General features: G+C 37.1%; 1 non-coding gene across 1 annotated transcript; it reads right to left on the bottom strand.

Moving 5' to 3' along the window:
* Positions 1–4,841: 4,841 nt before the first annotated feature.
* Positions 4,842–4,945, bottom strand: LOC113784650 (small nucleolar RNA R71). The gene has a single exon (XR_003470749.1). It is a non-coding gene; the product is annotated as a small nucleolar RNA R71 (small nucleolar RNA).
* Positions 4,946–8,163: the final 3,218 nt, after the last annotated feature.

Here is an 8,163-nt window from a genome sequence, read left to right as displayed (position 1 = left end):
ATTCATTTATGAGTAAGGTTTTAGAGAAATACTTCTTGATAAGTACCAGGACTAGGTTGGGTGATGATTTTCTTGAATTGTATCAAGGAAATATGATGGTGGGTGAGTATGCTGCTAAGTTTGAATCATTGTCAAGACATTTTAGGGTTTTCATGAAGTGGTTGATGAAAAATTTATGTGTCACCAATTCCAAAATGGACTGAAGTATGAGATTCAAGACTCTAATCTTTCATTGGGAATTCGAAATTTCAAAGTCTTAGTGGAGAAATGTAGAGAAGTTGAGGATATGAAGAACAAGAGGGTCAACTGATGAGGGAACTTTAGTTTAAAGGGGCCTAGTCAGGTGAACAACAACAGGGGTCAGAATCTCTTGGGGAACCAAAACTTTGGAAGACAGGTGGGACAAGTAATTTGATCTTGGAAAAGGGACATTGCATTAACGCTTGTACCTCTAAGAGTTTTTCTTGCTACAATTGCCAGAAGCTAGAGCCTTTTGCAAGGCTCTGAAGGTGGAACCAACAATGAATGCAACTAGGATTGTTCGTCCTACTGCTAAGGGATGCGTTTATTTCATGGGTGGTGAAGTTGGAAATCAATCTAGCAATTTGATCCAACAAGACTGCGACATTGCAGGTAATACTCTAACTGTACTTTTTAATTCAAGGCAACTCATTCCTTCATTGTTATGCATTGTGTGAGTCGTTTGAAGTTGATTGTGTCTTCTTTTCCTTTTGATTTGGTTGTTTCCAGACCTGCTAAGATTTTGACCGTAAATATTGCATGTTTACATTATCAAGTAACTATTCGTAATAGACATTTCTTGATTAATTTGATTTGTTTCCCCCTACAATCACTCGAGATCATTCTCGGTATGGATTAGATGTCGTATCATTATGTAATCTTGGAGTGTGCTCGCAAATTGATTCTTTTCCCCAATCCAGAAGTTGTTCAGTATCTAGCTACTAACAAACTCAGAGTGTCGCTGGAGAAATGACTCAAGAGTTTCTATCATTGGCTAATGTGGAGACAAAGATAGATATGAGCATGGAAGACGTGGTGTATGTCAAGGAGTACCCATATGTATTTCCAATAGAAATTTCAAGATTACCCCTAGTAAGAGAGGTGGAGTTCTTCATTGATCTACACCCACAAATCATACCTATTTGGATTGCGTCGTATCAGATGTCACCATTGGAATTGAATGAGCCCAAGGGCCAAATTGAGGATTTGTTGTTTAAAGAATTTATTAGACCAAGTGGGTCACCGTGGGGAGCTCTAGTATTGTTAGTTAAGAAGAAGGATGGAAGCTCACGCTTATGTGCGGACTATAGGCAACTTAATAAGGCAATTATTAAGAATCGTTATCCTTTACCACGTATCGATGGTTTGATGAATCAGTTGAGAGGAGCTACGGTGTTTTCAAATATTGATTTGAAGTCAAGTTACCATCAAATTCGAGTAAGATAAGGAGATATTTAGAAAATTGCTTTCATAACCCGTTGCGGACATTATGAATATCAGATTATGCCATTTGGGGTTATCAATGCACCAATAATTTTTAAGGATTACATGAATAGGATCTTTAGCCCATTTCTAGATATGTTTGTTGTAGTGTTCATTGATGATATCATGATTTATGCAAGGAATAAAGAAGAACATAAAGAGCAATTGCGTCAAGTTCTAGAAATTTTACATGAGAAGCAATTGTATGTCAATTCGTCAAAGTGCAAGTTTTGGCTAGATGAAGTGAACTTCTTAGGACATGTGATAACAAAGGAAGGAATTGCAATGGATCTGGAAAAAATTGAGACAATCCTTGCTTGGAAACAGCCTCAGACTATCACAGACATGTGAAGTTTCGTCGAACTGGAAGGATACTACAAGAGGTTTATTTAAGGGTTTGCTAAGATTGTAGCTTCATTAACACAACTCACAAGAAAGGATCAGTTGTTCGCATGGATAAAGAAATGAGAGGAAAATTTTCAGTTACTAAAGGACTAGCTAACAACCTCACATTATTGGTCTTACTACAACCAGAAGAACCATACGGAGTTTACAGTGGTGCATCTCACCAAGGTTGGGGATCAATTCTGACGCAATACAAGAAGGTTGTAACCTACGCCTCAAGACAATTGAAGACTCGTGAAAGAAACTATCCCACTCGTGATTTAGACCTTGTTTTTGTAGTTTTGGCATTAAAGATCTGGAGGCACTACTTATATGGATGCACATTCATAATGTTTAGTGACCATAAGAGTTTGAAATATTTGTTTGATCAGAAGAAATTGAACATGCATCAAAGAAGATGGATGAAGACTCTCAAGGATTTTGATTTCACATTGTACTACCACCGTGGAAAGGCCAATGTGGTGGTTGATGCATTGAGTAGGAGGAAAGTGTCAGTGTTTTCAACAGTAATGGCTAGACAACAAGAGTTGTGGGAAGCATTTAGAGACAAACACTTGGATGTAGAGTTTGCACCAGGAATTTTGAAATTCGAAATGATTAAAATTTTGAGTGGTCCACTTGAAGACATTGTGAATTTTCAAGATGACAACATTAATCCAAGATAAGAGAAACCTGATACTGCAGGGAAAGCAACTAAGTTTAACATTGGACCGGGTAATATTTTGAGATGCAATGGTAGGATTTGTGTAGCGGCAGTTGCATATATGAGGAAAACAATTTTTGAAGAGACTCATGATGATTCTTCATCATATGCATATTTGTTCATTGTTTTAGTCTTATTTATCTTCAATAATTAGTTAAATTAAGGAGTTATTTGATATATTTTGTTGATTTTTGTTCTTTGAGTAAATAAAATATTTGTCTTTTTATTTCATTGATTAAGTAGGGATTTTTTTCGTAATTTTACGTTGCGTTTTGTTTTAGTGCAGTGCTGAATTTTGGTGAGAAATCAACATGACCTATGTGGAGTATTTAAGCCATATCTAGAGTTCTAGATGGCCAATTGTAGTCAAACCAAGTGCGAATAAAAGCTACGACTCATAGCTACAACTTTCATGCAGCCACCGGAACCAAATTCAGACTCAAAAGAGGAAAAAATGCAGTATACGTTAGACAATAGATGTTGTGCGCCTGAAGCGCAACAGCCGCGCCTGAGGCGCATTTCTCGCCTTTCAGCACTGCCAGCGCACGCCTGAAGTGCGTTTTCTACACCTGGAGCGCGTGGACGCAACAAAATTCATTAAAAACGCAAATTCACTTTTTAGGGATCTTTTTTACTATTGGGAAGTTGAGAGACTTGTGTCCTAGCATAGAAACTTAAAGACGGCCCTTTCTAACACCATTGGAGTAGTTTTATCAAGAATCATTCATGAACCATCCTTGTAATTATTCTTTATTCCATGTCTTTTGTATCTCTATCATGAATAACTAAACCTTATTTGTTAGGGAGGGGTGTAACAAGATGAAACCCTTATTTTTCTGATTTGATTTCTAGTTATATGAATGAGTTTATTGAATTATTTTTCTCATTTCTGTGCTTAATGCTTTATATTGTTTGATCAACATTAAAATGTTCTACGATTCGTATTTTGAAATGGAAGTGGACTTTACGAATGTTTGAGATGAGAAATTCATGAATTTGTAGTCTAGAGATAGATGTAGGTCATGAAACCAATTAAATTAGTTGCAAAGCTATAGTTTAAAAAGAGAATTTTTGTACGGTAATGCTTAATTCTAATCTTAAATCTACTAAGGAATTAGGGGTTACTTTGGAATTAAAGGTTCTGTCACTAAGACATTAGGGCAAGAATAATAAAGAGAATTCGGTAATAATTCAATAAAGAAATTCAATAACTAGGATCAAATTAGACACCAAGGTTGGATACGAAGTGAAACTCATCCTTGACATTTTTCTGATTATAAAAGATCAATTTTATTACTGTTGTTATTTCAATCACCAAGGTTGGATTCGAAGTATTTCAAATATTATTTCAATCACCAAGGTTGGATTCGAAGTATTTCAAATATTATTTCAATCAATTCGGAAACTTTTTGTTCAATTTCAGTAATTAAATATAATTCGATAGTAAAATGCAATTCTTGAGTTCGACACTCGGTACTACCGTTTTAATTATTACTTGCAACAATTCAGTACACTTGCTGAAACGCTATCAAGTTTTTGGCGCCGTTGCCGGGGATTGCCATATCACTATTGAATTGAATTTATTTACTTAATTGAAATTTTTTGCTCTGCAATAAAATTTTTGTTTTTATTTTAATTATTATTATTTTTTAAAACTCTTCATTACTCACAATTTGTCTAATCTTGTATGCGAGGCCAATTCTCAGCTGAACTTATCTTTGATCCAGAAATCGAAAAAACTGTGAAAGCACATCGAAAGGCGACTAGAGAAAGGAGACAAAGGGAAAGACATTTAGTAGTGGAAGAAGAGGTTTTTGGTGATTTCGTCATATTTACTGAGATGGCCGATCCACCACCACCAGAACGTACTCTCGGCGAGTATGGAAATCGAAATAGAAATCGTGCTCGAATGCCCATCCATAACCAACTGGTTACAATCAACAAGTTTGAAATAAGTCCCGCTTTATACTTATAGTTGAAGGATATTCATTTTGCCGGTAGACATAACGAAGACGCAAATATACATCTCACAAAATTCTTTGAATTATGTGAAACAGTGAAGGTGGATGGGTGTTCTTAAGAAGACAAGATGTTGAAACTATTTCCATTTTCATTGAAAGATGATGCTAAGGAGTGGCTTAATTCCTTTCCTACCGGCATCATCACCACATGGGATGACCTTGAAGATAAGTTCTTGGAACAGTATTTTCCCCCAGCTATGTTCATTAGAAAAAAGGCAAGAGATTTCCAGTTACAAACAGAAAGAGGGAGAATTCCTTTATGACACTTACAGGAGATTCAGAGGTTTACTAGAAGGATGTCCCAATCATGCTTATGACGAAACTTCCCATATGCAAATATTCTGTAATGGTTTGAGGCCTAGCACTAGAATTATGTTAGATGCCACAGTAGGTGGTTCTTTGAATTACAAGACCGCAACAGAAGCACGAAAAATTATTGAGATCATGACATCAAATGAACAAATGATGTTGTATGACAGAGGTGGTGGGTCAACAAATGGTATTTGGAATTGAATGTTATGGATGGGTTGGCTCCAGGCATGTTGTTCTCAAAACAGATAGAAGAGGTTATCGCCACTGAGATAAAGAAGGGGATGGCAGCTCTAAATATACAACCCCAAGTTGCCCCTGTCAAATTATTAAAGCATAGAAGTTGTAACTTTTGTAGGGGAGCACATAAAAATGGAGCTTGTGAAGCACTGGATGACAATGAGATAGAAGAACTAGAAGTGGTGAATTTTGTGAGTAATAATGGGAAGCAGAATAACCCCTACTGTAATACGTACCACCCTGGTTGGAGAAATCATCCAATTTTTTCTTGGAGAGATCAGCAAGGTGGATCTCAGGGTCAAAAAGGAACTCAAACAAACCAATTCCCACCTCAAAAGGCTGTTTGAGAGAGTACTATAGAGAAATTAGTAACAAACACAAGTTCTTTCATTGAAGAGTCAAGAGCCATCCAAAAAAATCACTCTGCATCAATAAAGAATTTGGAGACTAATGTGGGTCAACTTGCTCAACAAATGGCACAAAGAACGCCTGGAAATCTGCCTAGTGACACAGTTCTGAATCCACGGAATAATGTTAATGCAATGACAATGAGGAGTGGCAAGATAAGTAATCAAGTACCACCTAAAGCCAAACAGAGTGGAAGTACTCCGACTTGAACCCACTTGGAGGAAATGGTCACACCGACATCAATGGAGGAGCACATTGCTCTGGAAAAGGAGGAAGAACCTATGGTACATAAAAGGGAAACACTACCAACACCAGAAATCCGACTTCCATTCCCTCAAAGAAAAAGAAAGGAAAAAACTAAAAAACAATTTGGTAAGTTTCTTGATGTTTTTAAAAAATTACAAATTAACATTCCTTTTGCAGAAGTACTAGAGCAGATGTCGACATACGCCAAGTTCATGAAGGAGATTCTATCGAAGAAAAGAAAAATCGGCGGTGAAACAGTGATGCTTACCGAAGAGTGTAGTGTTATACTATAGAGGAAGCTGCCATCGAAGCTCAAGGATCCTGGAAGCTTCTCAATCTCGTGCGCTATTGGAAATAGAACTTTTGGGAAGGCTTTGTGTGATCTTGGGGCTAGTGTAAGTCTTATGCCCCTATCAATATACAAAAAGTTGGGCATTAGAAAAGTCAAAGACACACAACTGATGTTACAATTTGCGGATCACTCAACTAAACACCCCTATGGAGTGGTAGAAGATGTGTTGGTTAAAATGGATAAGTTTATTTTTCCAGTGGATTTTGTGGTACTAGACATGGATGAGGACAATGAAATTCCTTTGATTTTGTGCAGACCGTTCTTAGCAATAAGGCAAGCTATGATTGATGTGGAAAATTGCACCTTAACCTTAAAAGTAAATGAAGAAACCGTCACTTTTAACATTTTGGCCATGTTAGAAGCATCACCATCCTACTCCCCCCGTTTTCCTGCTAGATGGGAGGAGTTGAAATGGAATGAAGACAAGCCCTAGGAGAAACAGACACCACTGAGTGAACTCAAACAGTTGCCTCCTCATTTGAAATATGTATTCCTGGGTGAAAAAGATAAGAATCCAGCCATAATCAGTACAAGCTTGAGCGAGTTACAAGAAAAAAAATTGTTGAGAATTATGCGGAAGCATAAGGGTGCCATCTGTTGGTCCATTGAGGACTTGAAGGGAATAAGTCCAACTTTTTGTATGCACAAAATCCTAATGGAAGAAAATCACAAACCGGTTGAACAACCCCAAAGGAGCCGGTCTCATTTACCCCATTTCATATAGCTCTTGGGTGAGTCCCGTCCAAGTTGTACCAAAAAAGGGTGGAACAATCGTCATCACAAATGAAAAGAATGAGTTGATTCCTACACAAACGGTTACAGGCTAGATAGTGTGTATTGACTATAGAAGATTGAACAGTGCTACGAGGAAGGATCATTTCCCACTCCCTTGCATTGATCAGATGCTTGAGCGGCTAGCTGGACATGAGTATTATTGCTTTCTAGATGGCTATTCGGGATACAATTAGATAGCTGTGGCACCCGAGGATCAAGAAAAAACTACATTTATATGTCTGTATGGGGTGTTTACTTATCGGCTAATGCCGTTTGGGCTGTGTAATGCACCTGCCACATTTCAAAGGTGCATGATGTCCATATTCTCTGATATGATTGAGAAACATATCGGAGTATTTATAAGACAACTTTTTTGTCTTTGGTTCATCTTTTGATAATTGTTTGATCAATCTATCTCTTGTATTAGAAAGGTGTGAAAAATTCAACTTGGTCCTAAATTGGGAAAATGTCATTTTATGGTAAGAGAGGGAATTGTGTTAGGCCACCGAATCTCCCACAAGGGGATTGAGGTAGACAAGGCCAAAGTTGAAGTTCTTGAAAAACTTCACCCTCTTACAACCTAAAAGAGCAATAGAAGCTTTTCAGGCCATGCTGGATTTTGTAGGAGATTTACAAAAGATTTTTTAAAAATTGCAAATCCGCTTACAAACCTACTTGTGAAAGACACACCCTTCAAATTCAATGAGGATTGTTTGCATGTTTTTAACAATTTGAAAAATAAGTTGATAATTGCTCTGATTATCACTGCACTTGACTGATCACTAACTTTTGAAATCATGTGTGATGCAAGTGACAGTGCTAGTGGGGCAGTCATGGGACAAAGAAAAGATAAGATGTTGCATGTAATTTACTACGCTAGTCATCTTTTTAATCAACCACAACACAATTATGCCACAACTGAAAAAGAATTATTAGCTGTAATTTATGCTTTTGATAAGTTTCAATCTTATTTATTAGGATTGAAAGTTATTGTTTACACTGATCATGCTGCCTTGAGGTATTTGTTTACTAATCAAAAATCGAAACCAAGGTTACTTAGATGGATTCTATTACTACAAGAATTCGACATTGAGTTTCGGGATAAGAAGGGATCATAGAATACTGTAGCTGACCACCTATCTCGATTGGATAGAGTCGAGGAGAATGAGGACATTAGACCGATTCGTGACCAATTTGCTGAT

This window comes from Cicer arietinum, chromosome 7, assembly GCF_000331145.2.
Source record: "Cicer arietinum cultivar CDC Frontier isolate Library 1 chromosome 7, Cicar.CDCFrontier_v2.0, whole genome shotgun sequence".
Lineage (NCBI taxonomy): Eukaryota > Viridiplantae > Streptophyta > Magnoliopsida > Fabales > Fabaceae > Cicer > Cicer arietinum.
Note: the sequence above shows the minus strand (reverse complement) of the source record. Positions and strands in the feature narration are given on the sequence as shown.